This window comes from Cetorhinus maximus, chromosome 9 (assembly GCF_964194155.1).
Source record: "Cetorhinus maximus chromosome 9, sCetMax3.hap1.1, whole genome shotgun sequence".
NCBI lineage: Eukaryota > Metazoa > Chordata > Chondrichthyes > Lamniformes > Cetorhinidae > Cetorhinus > Cetorhinus maximus.
The window spans coordinates 71,584,763-71,608,191 of NC_135887.1; the positions used below are offsets into that span (position 1 = coordinate 71,584,763).

At 40.9% G+C, this 23,429-nt stretch overlaps 1 protein-coding gene and 1 pseudogene across 1 annotated transcript in view; both read left to right on the plus strand.

Moving 5' to 3' along the window:
* Window positions 1–23,429, plus strand: part of pdhx (pyruvate dehydrogenase complex component X) — a 199,915-nt gene that overhangs the window by 17,411 nt on the left and 159,075 nt on the right. The gene's annotated exons all lie outside the window — the stretch shown is intronic.
* Window positions 2,590–2,744, plus strand: LOC144685141 (U2 spliceosomal RNA; annotated as a pseudogene).

A 23,429-nucleotide genomic window follows, 5' to 3' on the forward strand; every position in this document is an offset into this window, starting at 1 on the left:
TACGGTCCTACACTGCTCTGGTTTATTTCTCATTAATTTCTCTGTACCCTATCATTATCCTGCACTTTAATTAAATGGAGTTACCAGTGGTTTTCAATGATGTCTGTAGACCTTGGTGATATTCAGAAGATTAACTGTAATGTTCGACACATCTCAGATTTTACACCCATGGTTCATATTAACTTTCTTTTGCCTGGACAATTTTGTTGACAACTGGGGGAAATTACTATTTCAGCATATCCTATGTACAGGAAAGATTTATTGAATGTATTCCAATTCTGGAATCTCTTAACTTCTACCCTCAGGCACTAGAAGTCAACAGTGCATAATACAAAAACAAAACTTTATTGGTATATAGATTGGTCTGTAATTCTCAGTTATTAATGCATAAGGTATCTGTATAAATGCGTAAGGAGCCTCAATATCTCATGTAGGAAATGAATTCTTAAAATAAGAAATGCCAATAGAAAATCTGTCTAAAATGATGACATAATTGCTCTGAGAATTTATTGATATCTTCAAATTTCTTGCAGGGTTATGAATAGCTTCTCCGGCCCTACAGCTTGTGGCAAGATCTATTAACATAAACAATGAATTGACTGTACATTTCAATAGTTCAGTGAGGAACCCCACTTTACATAGTGTGATAAAAATAAGGAAGTTCCCTGGTTAGCTTTCTATCACCTTTCTCCTATTTCTCTGCTTTGGTGATGTTTTTCACCATGGATCTTGTACCCAGGTTTCTCATTGCAAAAAAAAAATGAATTTGCTAATTTATAGATGCACTTCAGAACACTGAATAACTGCAATAGTGATATATCTCAATCTAATAACAGTCTTCTGCATGTGCTTTCTGTGTACAAATCCTTATTTCCTTTTGTCACACTTTTATATCACTATTTTTGATTTTTAATTCCTGCCTTTTATTCATAATGAAAATGGAACTTATTCTGTAATTAAACCTTCTCACTAGTGGCGGCACTGCACCATCTCAATTTAGCAGGTCTCTGGTCCTGATCCCTTACTATAGAGAAATTGCAGATTCCTGCTTCCCTAATGATGTATGAAGTTAAAATGGAAACTGAAGTAAATTTACTAACCCTAGACCAATTACCTCCTGCCTTTTAACTTTGTTTTATTTGAAGATGACACTTGGTCTGGGCTGCTTGTGTAGGTCATGGGAAATCAGCTAGCATTTCAAGATCAGGGCTCTTCATTACAGTCTTCCATTCTGTACTTAGTACTATTAGCTCAATGGAGTTTGATATATAAAATACTTAGTATTCATGAACGAGCTTTTAACCCTTTGCAAAAATTCCAAAGAATCAAGAGTCTTTGATTGATGTTGTTTGGCTTTGGTCTCTTAGCTTTTTAAGATTGCGTTTCGGCCCACTTGCCCAACTTAACTTATTTCAGTGGGCAAAGTTTAAAAAAGTAAGAGGGCATTCTTTAAATAGAAAATGCTGGAAATACACAGCAGGCCTAGTACTATCCGTGGAGACAGAAGCAGAGTCCACGTATTAGATCAGCGACATTTCACCAGAGCACTTTTTTTAATGAGACAAGTAAAGGAACAAAAGATATTTCCAGAGGAGGTGTGAATGGCAGGATAAAGAATAGCTGGAGCTGAAAAGCGAAGAAAAAGGAAAGAGAGAAATGAGAGAGAAAAAACAAACCAGAAAACAGTAAACTAAATGGTATTAGAGGTTACGATCTAAAATTGTTGAATTCAGCATTGAGCCCAAAAGGCTATATTGTGCCCAGTTGAAAGATGAAATGTTCCTCGAGCTTGTGTTGATTTTCAATGGGATACTGCAGGAGACAGAGGATAGATAGGTTCAGAGTGGGACTGTGACTACTGCTTAAAATGTGATTGCCCATGTTAGTGATTAGCATAAGGTCAGAAGCATGGCATTGCTTCCATCTGCCAAGATAAAAAATACTGTGTTGTTTTGCCTCGTGAATGAAGCAATGGTTATGAAGCAAGGCCTAGTCCAGAAGGTCAGTTTAATTTTGATCTGATTTTCTCCATCTCCAGATAGTGTGGCCCGGGTTGGCTAGGAGGTTTGTACAGATTTGCCACTCTGAAATGATTGACTCACTATATTACAATGACCTGCATTAGATGCAAATTGTTCTGTGTTAATTCCAATAATTGTATGTTGAGGAAGAATGAGTCCAAAGCTACCTCCTGTACCTTAAACAGGTTTATTCCCAAGACAGCAAAGCAAAGTCATAGACTCTCCCAGTTTCTCCTCCTCCCCCTCTTCAGTGTTCCAGTCCCCATTTATACTTCTTTGAGTATAACGAATGAACAGAAAATAAACCAAACTAACATAACAGGGACACTGTCCCCATTTATACTCTTTTTGAGTAAAGCTAATTAACAAATAAAGGGGACAAATTAACAGAAGAACAAATGAACAAATTAATGGGGCAACTCCTTAAAGGGAAAAAGGGCAGGTGTAGCCCCTAGTTTAATGTCTCACCAAAACAGTAGCGCTTCCAACAGTGGGACTTGAACTCAATGCTCAGAATCAGAGGCAAGGATGCCACCACTGAGCCAGGATTAAGACCGTCCCCATTTTGATCGCTTCTCAGCCTTTTGGCTAAGATCAAGTGTAGTATGTGGTTTTATCTGTTTAATATCCGATAGGTCCCCTATTTGGCGACCAAATATTAAATTGTCCCCATTTATAGGGCAATTGTTCTGAAAGTGGGGCAGGGCTTCGAACCCACGCCTCCAAGGAGCCTGGAATCTAAATCCAGCAGCTTAGGCCACACTGCCACTGGTGGACCAATACTGATCACTTGTTTAACAATGCAACTGCCATTAAGCCTTTATAAAGTGACTGCTGTTGGACCGTAACAATGTAATTAATAAGACATTGACATCTGTGTCAACAAGATCTGCTCTAATATAGATAACACAGCCAAATGCTATGCAGAGAGTAAGAAAGCTGGCAAAAAGGAAGTCAACATGTTCCTCCTGAAGCCAGGTTACAAACAGATTATTTCTAGAATTTAGGGACTGGAGACAGATTGTATAGCAGTTGAGATATTCAAAGTCCAGCTGAAGGATTTTCAAGGCTGGTCCAATATCCAAGATTTCTTGATCGTGGTTAAGATTGGTGAAATTGTTTGAGTCCATGCTTACCAGTACCTAAAGGGCTTGATTTGCCAGTTGTAGTTTCGGTTTTCCCTGTTTGAAGTGGGTTACTTATTGGGAATGGAATGCAGCTGCATTGTTTGGCAAAGGAGTGATTGGAGGCTTGTGGTAGGGGTGGAGAGGAGAGGAGGGGTGGTGGAGGGAGTTGCAAAGTGGATTTTGAGTTTTTAAGCAATAATACAATCATAGAATAGTTACGGTATAGAAGGAAGCCATTTGGCCTGTCATGTTTATGCTGGCTGCCACTTAGCTAGCTCCACCCCATTGCCTTTACTCCATACCCCTGCAATTTTTTTTTCTCTTCAGGAACTTATGAAAGTAGAGAAGTGGATGGGCATTTGAGAGCATGCCTGTGCAATTGAAAACTCTGCTACCAATCTTGGGGCGGGGGAGAAAGAGGATGCATGAGAGCTTGGAGTCAAAGAGCATTATGAACAAGGTAATTGACAGTCTAGAATGCAAAGGAGGGAGGCTGAGGTGGTGAGAGCCTAGGACAGCAACAAGGGAGAGAGAAGGCTGGGGAACAAGCAGGAGGAGTGATTGAGGGCAATGTAATGCTAGAAAAAGTGGAGTAAAAAAGGCAAAATGGAGTAGCTGGATGAGAAGTAGAGGAGAAGTGAACATAATGGCCCGAAAGAAAGGCTGGAAATTGGTGGATTCCGGTATGAAGTGGCAGCTAGAGAGTATATGCGGAAACACATACAAGGAACTTAAATTGCATGGGCCAGTGGAAGAGATGCAGGCATTATGATGGTAGTAAGCTTGAAGCTGATCAACGAGGAGACAGCCAGGTTAAGATGAGGAAGAAGGAAGTTTTCTGAGCAGGGCTTCAAGATATAATGAATTCAGCAGTGCATAGGGGAAGTGAAGGTAACACTAGGAACTGGAGATGACAGAGCAATTTCAGAGCCAACTGAGGAACATAGATTAAACCTGGAACCATAGAAGGAGCAGGGATGTAGGAGGAGATGGTTATCTCAGAAACTAGTAGAGGAATGGAGAACAGCTCAGTAATAGAGGAATGGAGTGGCATCTGTGGAAAGCAGGAACAGAGGGAAAATGAAATCTTCGTCCAAGAAATCAGAGAAGTAAAATTCAATCAAGGAGTTAGTGGCAGAAGTGCAGGTTGAATCAGGAGAGCAGTTGGGTAGACAAGGGCCCCAGGAGGAGCCAATCTAGGAGTTAGGGATGGGTAATATCCAGCCCAGGAGACCAGTGGGCAGTGAATAAAGAAAGTAATGCGCTTTGACTAGGAAACAGGGGAATAGTCTAGAAAACAACAGAGTCAGCAAACTCATAAGGCATCGACCAACAAATCTATAGTATAACAGTTAGCAAATCCATGATCCAAAAATCAATAATCTTATGGTACACCAGAAGGTAAATCCACTATATATCAACTTTTAATACATCATTCAGCGAACTCGCAATACACCAGAGTACCCATTGTCCATCAATATTAGAGGATTTATTTTCAAGTCTGAAATAATCTCCATATATCAAGGTAGAGAATTCAATTGGACAGGTAAGGGCTCACAACTACTGGAAATTCCGAAAAGTCAATTTATCTTTCCTGTACTGAACATTCGGCTGTAAATCGCATTGGGATGGGTTAGAAATGTGTGCAGTAAATTTACACAAATATTTCCCTGGGCGTACTAGTTGAGGCATTTTGGAAGGCCGGTTTTTGATGCATGGTTAGCTATACTTATGAAGTTTCAGAGACTTAACTGCTGCATGGTAATTCCCCATTACACATTAGGTGTATTCTTGTGTGTTTGGACGTCTATACAAACAATGAAAGCATTTGATGAGAACTGAGTCTCTTGGGAAAATTAGGAAAGCCGGTTACAGTTTGTGTAATCGTGGGGCTGATTTTGGCAACTGCTGGCGAATCAGAAATGTCAGGGTTTCATACTTGAAAGCGTGTTGTTATTTTAACAAACCAGCTGATGATATGTCAGAGGTGGGATTGAGAGGCTTTAAACATGTCCTGGGAGCCTGATGACTACATGAAGGGGTAAAAGATCTGAGTTTACTGATAAGCAGCACATATCAGAGTTAAATTAAAGTACTGTGTTACTGTTGTGTTGTCCAATTGCCATAATGTCAAAAAGTTGTAAAATACCATATTTATTGCAGTGATTGTGGAAAACTGAATGGTTCAAATGTGGATCTACTCATAAATCAGTAGTTTTTTTAAAAAATATTGGATTAAATGTCAAAACATTTTCATGTTCAAATTGAGTGATGAGCAGACAATGAAGTGTGCAATCAAAATGAACAGTTTGTATAAAATGTAAAATTATGGCAACATTGAAATGGCTAACAAACAAGCTTTGTAATCAACCGATCCTATTGTGAAAACGTTACTGACTTTTCAGTGTGTGCAATAGCTTGTTACAAACGTCATTGTTATTTCACAGTTTTAAAAAAAGGCATCATCGTTCAGCAGAATGTTTAACCTGAAACACCAGAGCTCTTGGGAGTTGATTTTTTTACTCCTCGGTGACTTCTGCAGAAGTAAAATTCCACAGATAATTACAAGCCAGCCAGGAAATTAAAATGTGAACATTGCTGAGAACATTGATTGGATGTTTTGAAGCCCATGCAAGACTGTAATCTAATCAATTAAGTCACTGGAACCCACATCCCAAGTCATTTTTTTTATTTGGTTCTATATTATAGGATCTGAATGTGTGAGTTTTCAGGGAGAATATAATTGTTGCTTTGTTACCTCTCTCTCTGATCAGTGCTTGCTTGACCTGACTGGAAAATGTTTTAAATTGTCATTTTCTTTCAATGAGATGCAATATGTTTCAGCCCATGAACTGGAAGTGATAGTCTGTGGGATTTGAATGGGTTGAGCATCAGATTGTTCCCATGTGCTGCCTTGTCTGTAGCAACTTTTCAATCTAACTCAAATTAGTGAAATAAAGCATGTGGCTTCAAGCATAAGCACCAATGCTGTCTAACTGCGTGACAGCATGACTTAGACCTTGCAACTCTCTGATGTACAACACAGTATAATACAGTGGGACAGTTCAAATATTCCTTTCTGGGCAACACTAGGCAGAAGTACAGCATTCCATGGGCTGCGTGTTGTTTGTTTTTATTCATTTTTAATGACGAATTGCCATTATTTTCCCTTTTAGCAATAATTTTACTAATTTTTATCCTAACTTGTACCTTTTTTTAGCATTTCAATATCTTCTGTTATATTTTTCTGTTTCTGACTTCATCTGATAGCCATTTGGGCCCATCTCCAAAGTTCTTTGCAAAAACTACATTTCTTACAGTGAAGTTTCTTTCAACACTGTGGTAATCATGTTCATTTTCCTGGGCCTCCTGACTTCTCTGTAAGCTCCCTCCTAAATTCGGCCTTATGAGGCTCAAACACGTTCTGAGACATCTCTTCATTAATAACTCTGCGGAGACAATACCGGTGGTCGTATGTGGCGTAGTCCTATAGCTGAGCAGGAAATGTGATCATTTCAGTTGCTATAGAGTCTCCATCTAGTTTCTTCATTCCAGCCTTGAAGGTCTGGACTGCCCTCTCGGCCAATCCATTGGATGCAGGGTGGTATGGCGAGGTTTTGACATGTGTTATGCCATTGAGACTTGTAAATCTTTAGAATTCCCCACTGGTGAATTCCGTTCATTGTCAGACACTATTATCTCTGCTAAACTGTGTATCGCAAAACTCTTATGCAATCTGTCTTTAGTGGCGACAGATGTGGGTGATCGTACCTCGTAAGCATCCATCCATTTAGAGTGAGAGTCGATAAGTAAGAGGAACATTGTGTCCAAAAAAGGTCCCACGCAGTCAAAGTGGAGGCGGATCCATGGCCTTCTTGGCCATTCCCAAGGATGCAGTGGAACAGAAGGAGGCAATTTCTGTACCTGTTGGCACTGCATGCTGCTCTTGACCATGTTTTCGATCTCAGTGTCCATCACTGCCCACCATTAGTAGCTGCTCGCCAACATTTTCATTCTAGAAATGCCAGTGTGAGCGCTATGTAATTCTATCAGTAATGGTTGTCTTCCTCTGGGAGGCACAATGACTCTCGCTTCCCACAGTAAGATGCCATCTTGGTAGGTGAGCTCGTATCTCCTGTTTAAAATAGGGCTTCATTTCGTCCGACTTTGGCTTGTTAGACCATCCCTGCAAGACTGGATCGCAGTTGGTCCACTCACTGATCTGTTTGGCATTCACTGGTGATGAATCCAGAAAATTTAATAACAAGACAAGTTCTTGAGGGATGGGGACATTCACATTGCTGTCCTTCAGGGGTAATCAGCTCAGTGTGTCGGCATTGGCAATCTGGCTTCCTGGCCTGTGGATAAAACCACATTCGTTTAGATAATATCACCACCTTCAACACCTCTTTGTTCCTTTGTCTGTGACATCTTTTGATTATCTGCTCCTATCACTGCTTGCTTGTCCCTACAACCACCACCCCCCTCAACTTCTCTCCCCCCCCACCTTAAACCAGCTTATATTTCACCCCTCTCCTAATATCACTCAGTTCTGTTGAAGGGTCATGAGGACTCGAAACGTCAACTCTTTTCTTCTCCGCTGATGAAATCACTTCTTTTGCTTGGAAGATACATTTTTCCTTTTTCAAGTGTGCTCCAGCTTGTGAGAAACGTGTCAATACCTCTTCCAAGCTAGCCAGGTGTTCTTCATCAGTTAGTCCTGTTACTAGGTCGTCATCGAGATAAACCACTACATGGGGTAGACCTTGGAGCAAATTTTCCATATTCCGTTGGAAAATGGCACAAGCCGATGAGGCTCTGAAGGGTATACTGGTATAACACCTTATGTGTCTTGATAGTCACAAAATCCTGAGAGGTCTTTTCTAGCTCAACTTACCGGTAAGTGTGGCTCATAAATAATTTTGTATTTGTGGTTCCCCCTGACAGTTTGGAGTACAATTCATAAATTTTTGGTATAGGGTGCCTATCAAGTCTGGCTACCGTGCTAATGGTCAATTTGTAGTTCCCGCATATTCGCACACTTCGGCCTGGCTTTAGAGTTGGAACTATGGGCGCTGCCCATTCGGAAAATTGTACAGGTTGTAAGACTCCCAACCTTTCCAGCCTGTCTAACTCAATATCCACCTTTTCTCGTAATGCATAGGGGACTGGCCTTGCCTTCAAATATCTGGAGGTTACTCTGGGATCCAATGGATTTTACCTTGCAGTCCCTGAATCTTCCCGAGCTCTTCCCTGAACACGGGCATATTTCTGTAATAATTCTTGTAGGTCTTTCATTCTGAGTTGGAAAATCTCAGTCCACTCCAATTTTATTTCCTTAAGCCAGTTGTGACCAAGTAGAGTTAGACCCTCCCCTACTACCCATATCAGGGGCAGGTTAGTACACTGGCCTGCATATTATACTGGAACCTTGCACATACCTTTCACTTATATGTTTTCACCTGTATATGTCTTTATAGTCTGGCATCTGAGTGAGCGACCTCCTCCGTTCAGATACTTAAATGTGTGTTCTCCTATGACTGTCGTGGATGCGCCTGTATCCACCTCCATTCGAAGGGGTTTTCTGTTGACTTCTACATTCACCGTAGATTGGCTCTGTTTTATCCATTTTTAAGTTGTGTAGCAAGTAAATATCTGACTCTGTTTCTTCTGGTTCCTCCATTATATAAATTTCACAACTTTTGCCTTTTTGCTTGAACTTTGTCTCAATCTTTCTTCACAATATTGCATAATGTGCCCATTGCGATGACAGAAGCACTCGATTCTTTTAAATTGTCATTCGTTTGTAGGCTGTCTGGTTCCAATCCTGCTGTAATGAATGTGGTTTTTATCTGTTAAGCCATTGCTTTTTGCTGGTCTGTTAATGGCGGCTGTTTCCTGCTTTTCTGCGGAGCCCTGTGCCTCCCGATGTGAAGAACGGCACCATTTTGTGCTCCCTTGATTTCTTCTGAGTCCTTGACTGTTTTTTCCCTGAGTGCCTACTCCATGGCTTTGCTGGAGTCCGAATTTGTCTCAGACAGCAACCTTCTTTGAGTGACATCTTCGTTAACCCCACACGCTAATCAGCCTCTTAACATGTCATCATTGATCAACATCCCGAACTCATAGTGCTCTGTTAGTTGTTTCAAGGCTGCTACATAGCAAGTGACTATCTCTCCAGGTGCTCGACACCTCAAATTGAATTTAAAATGCTGTGCTGTTACCAAGGGTTTCGGTTGGAAGTGGTCTTTCACTAGATTCACCAACTCATCAAAGCTCTTGGAATCTGGGGTGTTGAGTGCCGTTAGACTACAAAATAGGCCGTGTGTTTTACTGTCACATGTTGATAAGAGGATCAGCCGCCTCTTCTCCTCCCCCGATATGTGGTTGGTCAAAAAGAAAAACGTGAGGCGTTCAATATAATGTGACCAGTCATCAGTGGTCTGATCAAATGGTTCAATGCGGCCAAATTGTGGCATATTGGAGGGTGATGGCTTCGACAATGACGGTGAGGGCTTACAATTGTAATGTACTTACAATCGGCCTGCAGACACAGCCACATCCAGTATAGTTGAGTTTTCGCAGCTTTCCTTGGTGCTGTCAACTGGTCGTGTTTTGCCTCGTCGCCAGTTGTTATGTTTTATCTATGGGTCACTTTGCTCACGAACCGGTTACACACTTCTCTGTTGGCAGGTGAGTTGATTACAATATACGGCAGACGCAGAGACCAATATGCAATGAAGCACGTGCTATTTATTTATACAGGCAACAGAGCACTAACTCTGTGTGCTTCTCCAGCCAGACCCTACTCTAGACTAACATTAACATGGTGGTCTGCACTACACAGCTATTGGGTCTTACAGTCACGTGGTCAATCTGCTCACAGTTTCTTAAAGTTGTGTAACACCTTAGATTACCACACTGACATGGGGTGTGTAGCATGTCTATTAATTTGTATTGTTACATAGAAAAATAAAAATATGGCACAGAAGGGGGCCATTTTCATACATCACACTTGTGCAAAAAAAAAGATATCCAGCCTAATCCCACTTTTCAGCTCATGGCCCATAGTTCTGTAGGTTATGGCACCTTGAATGCATATCCAATTTTATTTTAATGTGATGAGGGTTTCTGCCTCTTCTACTCTTTCAGTCAGTGAGTTCAAAACCCCTACTAAAAATCTCCATTCCTGGCAACATCCTTGTAAATCTCCTCTGTACCCTCTCTGCTGTGGTCACATCCTTCCTACAATGTGGTGATCAGAATTATGCACAGTGGCCTGAATCGTGCTTTTTTTTCTTATTCATTCAGAGGTGTGATCGTTGCGGGCAAGGCCAGCATTTATTGTCCATCCCTAATTTCCCCTGATAAAATGGTACTGAACCTCCGCCTTGAACTGCTGCAGTCCATCTAGTACACTTGCAGTGCTGTTAGGAAGTGAGTTGCAGAGTTTTGACCAGCGACAGTGAAGGGACAATTTTTGTCCAGTTATGCTCTTGTGATGAGCTTTAGGATTTTGAACTACATTAAAGACACTGTGGAATTGAAAAGTATTATGATTGAATACTGTTCCACATGCATCGCTCACCTCCCTCAGGAATCACTCTTCCCATATGAAGCAATGAATTCCAGCAGGCTTTTCCCTATCACCAATGACTGATCTTATCCTCAGCCACCATCCACACAAGTACCCTTCCAGCTGGAATTTAAATAATCCAGTGTCAATGATGCCAAGGGCAGTACTCTGAACACCTTTCCAGGCGGCATTAACTAACTCAGCACAGCCCAAAGATCAAAGCCTCTGGCGAGAGCCTGATACCTTAAGCTTGTGGGCAGGGTTGAAGCGCTTCTGCTCATCCTACAACCAGTGCTGTAAGGTCACCTACATTCTCTCCAAAACTTTTCTTGCCTCCCTTTAGTTGTCGGGTTTCCTGAGGCCTGGGAAATCCAGTCAGCCAGGGTTAAACATGCAAATTGGGCTAAATCAGAGGCTGCTAGCTTCATTAAAATATTTCAATTGCCAACCCGGTTCCTGCAAGTGAGTTGCCTACTTGCTCCTTGTACCATGTCCATTAAACCCAAAAGTGAGTAAGTTGGAGGCAAGTTTCAGACCCTTTAACATTTAACATCTGACCTGACCCCCACTGTCCTCACTTGGGTGTTAAAATTCACCCCAGGGATACAGCAGAGAAATAAACAATACAAAACGAGAGAAAGACTGGTGTCATACCAGAATATGTCCATCTCCTTGAACTCCTTTAAATACCAGCATGTAAAGTTGTTAATACATAGGAGATCTGGTTGGATATGGATTTAAGGATTAAGCATACAATACAGTTATTAGCTCTGATATGAACTATTAGTTTAGTGAATAAGGTCTGTCTGAAACCAGCAGCCATGTGAGGTTTTTTTCATTCCTCAGTTACAGGATTTTCACCTGAAATTCCTCGGTGAACAGATTAAATGCCAAATCAAACAAGTAATCCCAGCTTGTGTTTTCATGAATGAAATATACTTAAAGTTCACATCCAGACATATATTACAGAATTTGGGATTCTTTTGAGAGCAAAATACTGCGGATGCTGGAAATCTGAAATAAAAACAGAAAATGCTGGAAAAACTCAGCAGGTCTGACAGCATCTGTGGAGAGAAAAACAGCGTTAACGTTTCAAGTCCGTATGACTCCTCTTCAGAGCTAAAGAGAAGTAGAAATGTTTCACACAGATGCTGTCAGACCTGCTGAATTTTTCCAGTATTTTCTGTTTTTATTTGGGATTTTTTTTTTGTTTGCTGCTCCCTTATGTTACATTTCCATTTGCTAGGAAGGTAAACATCTGCAGTCACTGTTGGTGTAACTGAGTGTTGTGCAGTTCCTTCTTCCTTCTCAGTGCAGTGAGATAGAGAGAAAGCTCCAAGCGACAGGGAATTACCAGTAAACCATCTTTTAGGTGCTATTGCTTGGTGAGGACAATGGGGAAATTTCCCTACTCTTCCCCGAATAAAACCACAGGACATTTTAACATTCACTGGGACAGGAAGATGTGAATTGATTTAACCACTCATCTGAAAGAAGGCATCTCTGTCAGCACAATACTCCCTCAATGTCTCACTGAAGCTTGTAAACCTTCACTTGCCAGCTCCCCATGATGGCTTAGCTAAGGTTAGAAGTTAATTGTCACAGCTAACAGCTGAAAAAGAAAACTGACCTTAAATCGATTATGGATAAACAGCAAGTGGATCATATTATTTATTGGGCAGTCTGATAACGGGAGCTGATGAAATTAAACAGAGGATAGAAACAGCAATAGTGTCTTTACTAACATGAACATGTTTCTCTGAAGCCATCAAATCATGCCAGTGATTCAACCATAAAAGCATTTATGTTCTGGACCTTGAAAGCTGGAGAAGCTTGAGACATGGGGCTACATATGTGTGTTGAAAAATAATTATACAAGAATAACTAATGGAAAAGTCCTTGAACCAGTGCAAGAAAGTAGAGGAGTGAAGTGGCAGTTTACAGCAATAAAAATGATATACTGTGGAGCAGAGATATTGATTGATTCTAAATCACAGCTGTTGACAACAATGGCAATATCAATATTTTGAGCTCCATGTCCCTGGTCTCCATTCCTGCAAACAATTCCCAAGAATTTTCAGTGTTTATTTCACATCCAAATTAGGTAAAAAGATTTTCAAAAATCTAGAAAAGCAAAAATTCAGTGTATATTGGAGAAAAAAATCCAAGTGCTGGAATTGTAAAATTGTTAAAATATTTAACTGAGTCTAACTGATTCTCTTTTATTGGAACACTATTCTTGCAAATATTAATATATTTTCTCATTTCTTTGTACTTTTGAATTTATATTTCTCTAAACTTCAACCAGTTACAAACATATAATCAATAAAAGAATTAGAAATCAGCCAGCGCCTTCAAGAAAAAAAATACATCAAAAGTGGCATCAACTGGTTGCTCGATATATACTAGAATTTTTAATTTGTGTATACCGTACAGAAGCTGCTTTAGGTCTCATGAGAGCTCTGAAAATAGATAAGCTCTGTGATTGTGTGTTTAATGTCAGCAAACCCACTATCGCACAGGGAGCAAAGTTGTGAAGGTTTAGAAATACAACAGGTTTCAATGACTAGTGATCCAATGGAGAGTCAGTTGCACCCAAGGTTGATGTTGTTACATCAGCAACAAATTCAGAGCTTTCTCTTTGAAAGAGTTGTAAAAGTAGGGAATACTTGCTGGTCATTATTCATGGTCTTCTCTGAGGAGGATTGATCCATTGCATGACATTCCTGAAGGAGTACTAGCATTAAAAACTTGTGCTTTGGAGATTAGCGGCTATTACAAATTTGGGTCTACAGTAAACACCTTCTATGGTTCAGTGGACAGTCACTCCTGTAATCAGATCGCACACCATTTATATGCTGCTTTTGCTCTACTTGTATCTAATTATGTGATAAGGATGTAACATTACATCTCCTTGACAGCCAAAGTGGATATTGTCTCTTTTGTATGGACTCTCCCCTGTGCTTCTCCAAATTATTAAAAGGTGGACCAAGAAAACACTTGGTATGAGGAGGCCAGGTAGAAATCTTTAGGCTGCTGTATTTTACAGATCAGCAGTGATGAAGGAGCTCACCTAATTCAATCAGTACAACTTACATTTGCGTAATTGAATAATTGAAAGAATCCAATTATCACCCCTTGACATTCAATGGTATTAACATCGCTGAATCCCTCACCATCAACATTCTGGGGGTTACCATTGACCAGAAATGAAACTGGACCAGCCATATAAATATTGTGGCTACTAAAAGCAAGTCTGCAATGAGTAACTCACCTCCTGACTCCCCAAAGCCTGTCCACCAAGGCACAAGTCAAGAGTGTGATGGAATCCCCTTACCTGGATGAGTGCAGCTCCAACACACTCAAGAAGCTTAACACAATCCATGGCAAAGCAGTCTGCTTGATTGGCATCACATTCACCACCTTAAACATCCCTCCATCACTGATGCACAGTTGTAGCATATACAAGATGCACTGCAGCAACCGCCAAGCCTCCTTAGACAGCAACCACTACTATCTAGAAGGACAAGGACAGCAGATGCATGGGAACACCACCACCTCCAAGTTTCTCTCAACCACACACCATCCAAACAAACACTTGGTCAAAGAGAGAGGTTTTAAGTAGAGCCTTAAAGGAGGAGAGAGAGAGGTGGAGGCGAAGAGGTTTCTGGAGGATATTTTATGGATTAGAACCTAAATGGCTGAAGATATGGCCACCGATGGTGGAGCAAAGGTAATTGGGGGTCAGAATTGGAGGGATGTTGAGTTCTCAGAGGGTTGTAGGACAAAAAGTAAAAGTCATGTCTGGGAGGAGGAGGAGGAGACGAGGAGAGAACTGGGGGCGGGCGGGGGTGGTGAAATCAGCAACTGAGTTTAATTGCAGTTTTGTTAAGCTTTAATTTATTATTGTTCAGAGTCCTGGGCAAATGCAGAATTTTGTCAGAAGAAAAACACTGTGACAATGGATATAGAAATTATCACTCACAATTGTTGATAACGAGGCTTGTGCCAGTTTCAGGAGCAAAGATCTGGGAGCCACAGATGGTCTCTGTGTGTGGTCTTAGTTTGGGAACATCGATTCTAACATTAAAGCAGCAGGATCAGTTGGTAAAACACGAGGCACATTTGGAGGTGGTCCAAGATGAGCCCTAAGGGATAACTTTTTTTAGTAAAATAATTTCCTTTTAATGAAACATTAATAGAACACGAAATCGCTACAGCACAAACCTTGTAGACTGCATCCCTTGACTACAAAGACTTTAAATAGTTTTCGATCATTTATAAATCTGAAAGCCTTTTTAAACTCAAAATATTATACTGTTTGAAATTGTTATTGACAACCCCTGAGATGCTCTTCCTAATGCAAGTATTACTTTAAACTTAGATCTCCCACAAAGACTTACAAATCTCTTCTACCAGTTAAGGAAAATCGGAAGAGAGAAATATCCTTGCAATAAAAATTCATCTTTCCTCCCAGCAATCATAGACGAGTGCGGAAATCCTGAAGTTGTAGTCTGTCACTTAGTACTCCGACATAAGCTGGACTGTGGACCACCCACACCCCTATAGATGGCAAGCATTAAATCAGTGAGAGCTTTACCTTTCCAACCCCACATTGTTGTCAGAAATCCCATAAAAAGTTACACCTTGTTCAATCAGGTGTGACTGGGTTTTTAAGAAGTGATGTGATTCATAAAATTTGATGAACAATAGAATTTGCCCTGAAAAAGCAATTTTATAATCGTGCATTTCTGTAAAATGATGAATTAGATTTTTAAGCTAAATCCTTTAAATTTTAGAAGTTTTTTTTCCAGAATACTTTAACTTCTGCATTGCGCATTTCCCAATCTTAACTTTGCTTTATGTAAAATAAAATTAAGAATTTCCTTTGGGTATCTGAAAATCCTTTAATGTAATTGGTGCTTGGATAGCTTGATAAAACGACTGCAGCTCCAAGCTGTGAATGCCTAGTCTAGAACGCTACAATCAGCTGGTTATACTGCACAGCAATTGAGGTGAAATTCTCACTGGAGAAATGGTTAAATTCCTCAGCGAGTCTTCCTTCAAATTCAGTGGCAGGAGCCCTTGCTTTGCCGCTGGCTGTAAACTCTGAGCTTTTGACTCTGAAAAAAATGTTATGAGAACAATTTTTGGGATCTGGTGGCACCACTTATCTCACCGATCCTTGTGATACCTTTAATATTGAAAATAATCATCACAGTGCCATCTACAGGAGTATCGGGTAATGCATACAATTACAAACCATTTTCAGTCAAACACCAGTCCTTTATACGAATTTAAAACATAGTAGACTTACTACAAACATCATATATGTCACCTGTAGTTCAGTTGATAGCACTCTCACATCTCTGCCACAAGGTACCGAGTTCAAGTCCGGGCTTGAGTACGAAAATCAAAGCTGACACTCCATGCAGTTCTGAAGGAGTGCTGAAGCGTCAGAGCTACCATCTTTCAGATAAGATCCCATCTGAGGCCCCATCTGCCTGCTTGGATGTAAAAGGTCCCATTTTGAAGAACAGGGAGCAATACCAGGTGTCCTGACCAATTAATATCACATAACGCTATTATCAGGCCATTATCACATTTCTGGTTATGTGAGTTTGCTGTGTGCAAATTGGCTGCTGTGTTGCCTACATTCCAACAGTGATTACACTTAAAAATCCCTCCATTGGCTGTGGAGTGCTTTGAGACATCCGATGGTCCTGAAAAGCACATTAAATGCAAATCTTTTCTTTATGTCCGTCATATGTAACCTCTCGTATTCAGTGGTAACTCCTGTAAACAAATATGACATCTCTCAGATAAAAGCACACCACCCTGCTCTCATGCCCACATGTCTGTCCTTGGCCTGCTGCAATGTTCCAGTGAAGCTCAATACAAATTGGAGGAACAGCACCCCATCTTCAGATTAGGCACTTTACAGCCTTCCGGACTTAACATTGAGTTCAACAACTTCAGATCATGAACTCTCTCCTCCATCTAATTATTAGAAAAAAGGGGATAAAAAAGTGGTGAGCACTTTTTTGTCCCCTTTTTTCTAATAATTATTATATATAATTTAAAAAAATATATATATATTTTTTTCTTTTCCCACCTATTTCTATTATTACTTTTACAATTTATTTCCGTATTGTTTTATCCCAACCTTTTAGCCTATTTTGATACTCTCCCCCCACCCCACCCCCACTAGGGCCATCTGTCACTTGCTCATCCTGCTTTCAACCCTTAATGTCACCATTAGCACATCCTTTAGCTAATATCACCACCGTCAACACCCCTTTGACCTTTTGTTATGACATCTCTGGCAATCTCTCCTTTGCCTCCACCTATCTCTGGCCCTCTATCCAGCTTCACCTGTCCAACCACCCCCCCCACCCCCTTAAACAGCTTATATTTCACCACATTTCTATTTCTCTTTAGTTCTGATGAAGAGTCATACGGACTCGAAACGTTAACTCTGTCTTCCTCTCCACAGATGCTGTCAGACCTGCTGAGTTTTTTCACCAATTTTTGTTTTTGTTTCATGATATCTCTCAGACTTAGGTGTATGGCTATGTCTAGTTGTGAGATACCATGACCCAGTTGTGCAATAATAGGAACATTACATAAACTAGATGCCAAATCTTTAGGTGCGCATTTCCAATTTTATTGTAGGTGGTCTTTAGCCTACATTTTACCATCAGCAAGTGATTGTACAGAGTAACGATTACAGAAAGTTTTAGTGACTTCAACTTGATTCAACCTGCAGAGATTTGAAATTATTCCAAGTTGGGTCTGGGCAGCACTATTACTAAGGTGGCCTACCTGGGCCTTACTTGACTCTCAGCAGCTCCATCGATCATCCTTAAGCATTGTAGGTTTTTGTTCTCTGATTCCGTGCCCAAAAGCAGGTTGGGGAATTGACTTCAGCCTGGAGATTTGTCAATTGAGCTTGCTCCCCAAAAGCCCCATTCCCACCCCTTGAAACTAGCTTCATGCAAAGCTCAACTGGAAGGAATAAGCATCCACGACAAGTTAATGACTCCCGTGCTGTCCTCGATCATTGGGTAATGGCTGCTAATGAACATGCTAGTCCTCTTTGTCCCAGTGGTTCCAACGTGTGGCTGTAAAGTGGGTTTTAAACTTTTGTGAATTCTAAAGCAACAGCATAAGTCACATCTATTCCTGTCAATGAAACAAATGGTTGAATATCCCAAATATTTTTAGTTATGTTTCCACATGGATTTAGAATTGTCATTTTAATTGAATATATTTTTATCTTCATGTTTTTAATATTATCAAATATTTGTATCCCATAATTGTATATTAATAGGATCTAATTTAGTTAGACTTGTATATTGCACATGTTTGGAGGACTGCATTTTTCCAATTTTTCTGTTCGACATGTGTTCTATTTAATATAATGCCCTGCATTTGTCTCTTTCTAAGCCAGTGTTGTGAATTGCTACGTAAGTTTCAGAAATGAGACATATTTCTATGTGAATTGTTATATGAGAGAGACATATTTATGCAACCAGTATGTGCACAGGTTTATTTATAGAGGTGCAGGACCTGAGGGAAATAAATTTATTCATGTGCACTATTTACTTCTTGCACACCACCATCTGTGGCACAGCCTTCAGATGCTATACCCTAAAAATCTAGAAGTTTCACTCCTAACATCATCAACTTGCTACATCTCTCCCCCACCTTGAAAATTTACCTTTTTGATCAGACCTTCGTCAAGCCTGCTTCCAACTTTCTAACTTCTGTTTTCCTCATTTCCCCCATGGAAAGTATGGGGGATGTTTTAAGTTATGCATGATGTTGAACTCAATTTACTCTAAACATTTATGTCATAGAATACTAATACTAGGTCACAAATCCAAGCAGTGACATATCTGTACACTCCCAAGAATATCAGTAAGATAGATGGATTCCTGTCATTGGTGGATTTAAGTTCCTTTAATTATTATGTATACATCCTCCAGAGTAGATAAATGTTCTTTAGGTTATTTTAATGCTTTTGAGGATGTTTCCCATGACTGTCCTAACAAGACACTACATTGGGTCACAAAGAACCCTATTTTGGTGATTATGCATGATCACCTGGAATATCTGTTCTGGCTCTGTAGCGGAGAATTGGTGAAACCTCTAGAAAACGCCCATTTACACTATTTCTCCAGGATTCCTGCCGGAATTACAATGGGAGATCGAAAGGGCCCTCCAGAAAACCTCCCCATTAAGTTTAAGCAAATGGTGCCAAAATGGTATGTTCTTGCAACAATCCTAAATCATCATAAAAGATTACTGCTCAGTTGCACTGTTGCCTACTCACTGAGGAGAATCAATCTTTTTTTTATTCTGTGTGGCTCATAGGTAAGATGCAGTTATCAAGGCCTGGGCCATTGACTTAAAAGACTTCTATTACTTTGTTGGACCTGGTGATTTGGGACAATTTGTTCTCAGATTTTGTACTATATTGGTGGCAAGATTGCAGGTGCATTTGTGACTTACCTTGGGAGAGCGCTTTTATATAAATTTCATTGCAAACTTAAAATTAATTTTGAGCATTGATGGTCATTAAATAACTAACAGACTCAAGTCTTTGCTAGGCATTTACTCTGCTGACTAGGTAGTACAGCACTGCATATACTGCGTGAATTTACTAGGTGATATATATGTGGTAAGTTATCTTTATTAACCAAATCTCTACAATGAACCTGTAAAGTTTTTCAGCATTAAAATGAATTTTCTTGCCAGTGTGTCAGTCTAGTAGGGGAGCTAGGGTGCAAGGACATTTTGGAGCTGGTTCTACAATGTAGTCCTGACTTCCTGACCTGTGTCCCCTGTGTATTACGTCCTGCTGAGAGGGTGAATTTACCCATCTCATCTATTTATACACCAACATATACTTTAAGTTGCCATTTTCTGTATTGCCATTGCTGTAGATAAATTTTTCTGAAATTAGAAATGCTTCTTTAGGGGCTGCGTTAACTCCTTTAGCCTCTGCCTCTGTTGGAAATTACTGTTGCTATCTAATATATACAGTCTTCACCATGGCAATGATGGAATATCCTTGTTCAGACTGAGAGAATTCATCATCTCTCAGCTTCTCATGGGAGGATCTCTACCTGTCACTAGAGGCAGTGAGGGCTCTAACTTGACAATTTAATGTATGGTAATAAGATTACATTGTCCTGAGAGCTGATTGCTTTGGGAGTTTAACAATATTTTAGTATCACTTCATCATGTGGTGGTCTTTTAGACTCTGTGGCTCAGAAAGCTAGTGGGCCCACGTACTGGGGGAGGCGGTGGCACAGTGGTATTATCACTGGATCAGTATTCCAGAGACCCAGAGTAATGCTTTGGGGACCCAGGTTCGAATCCTACCAAAAATCTGGAATTAAAAGTCTGACGGTGATGATTGTCATAAAAAAAAACCTAATTCACTAATGCCCTTTAGGGAAGGAAATCTGCCGTCCTTACATGTGACTCCAGACCCACAGCAATGGTGGTTGACTCTTAAATGCCCCAGAAGGCATTTTCTTTTAGGGATGGGCAATAAATGCTGGTCTAGCCAGCGACGCCCACACCCCATGAACAAAAAACCTGAGACACGATGCCAGCTACAGGATGCAAAGTGGTGAAATACCATCCTGACTCTAATCACATTCACAAGATTTACCTATATCCTCTTTTTAAAGCTATATGTTATCCTTAAGTTTATTGGTTGTAAATTTAATTTGCTTTGTCTCTTTGGGCCTCTGCTTCACCCCTGACACTTTCGCTAAGCAGACAGACCATGCTGGAATCCTCATTCAGTCAGAAGTTAAAATCCCAGCAGAGTAGGAATGAGGCTCTTGCCAGAGGGAGACAATAACTAAAGTGTGTATGAATGAAAGAGATGTTTTTTCTGAGAGGGAGAATGCAGTCTTTGCAGAGTTACTGGTACTGGTATCCATTAAGGCTAAGAACTTCAGCAAATATTTGTGATATCTCACCTGAATGAATGGCAAATCCAATTGTTTGTCAAATTTTTAGCTGCAAGTTCTGTTTTTGTGATGTTGTATACCAGCAAATTTGATTAAGTTTGCAGTTAACTTTAAAGATCTATGCTTATGAGGGTTGACAGGGATCCTAGTAGGGCCTCCACTAGAGAGAAATCCTCTAAACCATGGATCTCAGCAGGGCTCCTCTAAACCGCGGATCCCAGCAGGGCCTCCTCTGAACTATGGATCCCAGCAGGGTCTCCTCTAGAGCAGGATCCCAGCGGGGTCTCCTCTAAACCATGGATCCCAGCAGGGCCTCCTCTGGAGCAGGGATCCCAGCGGGGCCTCCTCTGGAGCAGGGATCCCAGCGGGGCCTCCCCTGGAGCCGGGATCCCAGCGGGGTCTCCCCTAGAGCAGGGATCCCAGCGGGGCCTCCCCTAGAGCAGGGATCCCAGCGGGGCCTCCCCTGGAGCAGGGACCCCAGCGGGGCCTCCCCTGGAGCAGGGACCCCAGCGGGGCCTCCCCTGGAGCAGGGACCCCAGCGGGGCCTCCCCTGGAGCAGGGACCCCAGCGGGGCCTCCCCTGGAGCAGGGACCCCAGCGGGGCCTCCCCTGGAGCAGGGACCCCAGCGGGGTCTCCCCTAGAGCACCTTGCTGGACAATTGTGCACATTGCTCATTATTTTCCTATCATTAAAATTAGTCTCTTTTATATCATGGGAAATTTCATCATCTGTAGCATCCTTAGGAAATGTTCACGAAGTTCCTCTCACAATGTCTGTTAAATATTTTTGGGCTCTTTTTGTTGAGACGTAGGAGATTACGCAGTGTTTTGGTAGAAATGTTTAAAATTATGAAAAGATTGGCCAGAGTCAGTAGAAATGGACTGTTTCCAGTAAATGAGAGGACATGGCTGTAGGAATGAAAGAAAGAGATTTGGAGCAGAGAGCAGGGAAAATACAAAACCTGGTTAATACAATGAACTTTATAAACTAAACTGACCCTTTCTGCGACAACCAATTCTGGTCCCTCGGCCCTACTTTCCAGGACCTTTTTCCCCTACTCCAAATTAGTTCAAGCATAATTTCCTGCCAGAAATTGGGTCTTTCACTGCTAGAATAGCTGATTGTTAAGGCTCCTCCTGCCATGTTTCACAGGCAAAGTGCCAGAGTGGAAATAACTGCAGTGGGTGCAGCACTGAGCTACTTAGTTTTCTACATATGGGTTGTGAGTCTGTGGAATACATTAGCAACTTCAGTGGTTGAACATTTTAACAACATGTTAGGTAGGTGGTTGGAGTAAAAAGGGATATGAAAACGGGACAGATGCTTTAGGAATATGGTTTCTGTAGAAGACGAACAGAACCATGGACGGGGTGGACTGAAACACCCGGTTTTCGGGTTGTCGACTCTTTTAATTCAAAGATGTGCTGCTTCAGCCTCGTCTAGGGTGATGTGATTATTTTACTAGTTGTCAATGTTAAGTCAATAGGCCAATAGTTACACAGCTCAGATTTAATGTCCTTTTTATATATTTTCAAGTCTGCAGTTAATTATTTCTCTCCAAGAAAGTCTGGTATCTCTTCTCCAAGCTCTTTACTTAAAACTGCAATTTAGATCAAAATGTAGTCATGTCACATCAAGATATTAGCATGGATGGTCAATTCAGTATATTTCGGGTTTTATTTGTGCCTTAGACTCCCATTTTTGTTTCCTACATACATAAGTTCATCCAGAGCCTGTATAACTGGGAGAAGAACACCCCTTTTATCATCATTGCTAACCTTGGGAGCAGTTTAGAATTCAGCAAAGGAGAGCCAAGGGATTGATTAAGAAGGGGAAAATAGAGTACGAGAGTAAGCTTGCAGGGAACATAAAAACTAACTGTAAAAGTTTCTATAGGTATGTGAAGAGAAAAAGATTGGTGAAGACAAATGTAGGTCCGTTACAGTCAGAAACAGGGGAATTTATAATGGGGAACAAAGAAATGGCTGACCAACTAAATACATACTTTGGTTCTGTCTTCACAAAGGAGGACACTATTAACATACCAGAAATGTTGGGGGACACAGGATTTAGTGAGACGGAGGAACTGAAAGAAATCAGTATTAGTAGGGAAATGGTATTGGGGAAATTGATGGGATTGAAGGCCGATAAATCCCCGGGGCCTGATAATCTACATCCCAGAGTACTTAAGAAAGTGGCTTTAGAAATAGTGGATGCATTGGTGGTCACCTTCCGAGATTCTTTAGGATATGGAACAGTTCCTACGGATTAGAGGGTAGCTAATGTAACCCCAGTATTTAAAAAGGGAGGCAGAGAGAAAACAGGGAATTATAGACCAGTCAGTTTGACGACGGTAGTGGGGAAAATTCTTGAGTCCATTATAAAAGATTTAATAGCTGAGCACGTGGAAAGCAGTGGCAGAATCAGAGTCAGCATGGATTTATGAAAGGGAAATCATGCTTGACAAATCTAGTGAAATTTTTCGAGGATGTAACTAGTAGAGTTGATGAGGGGGAGCCAGTGGATGTGGTTTATTTGGACTTTTAAACATTTGGACTTTCGACAAAGTCCCACATAAGAGATTAGTGTGTAAAATTAAAGCGCATGGGATTGGGAGTAGTGTATTGAGATGGATAGAAAACTGGTTGGCAGGCAGGAAACAAGGAGTAGGAATAAACGGGTCTTTTTCCGAATGGCAAGCAGTGACTAG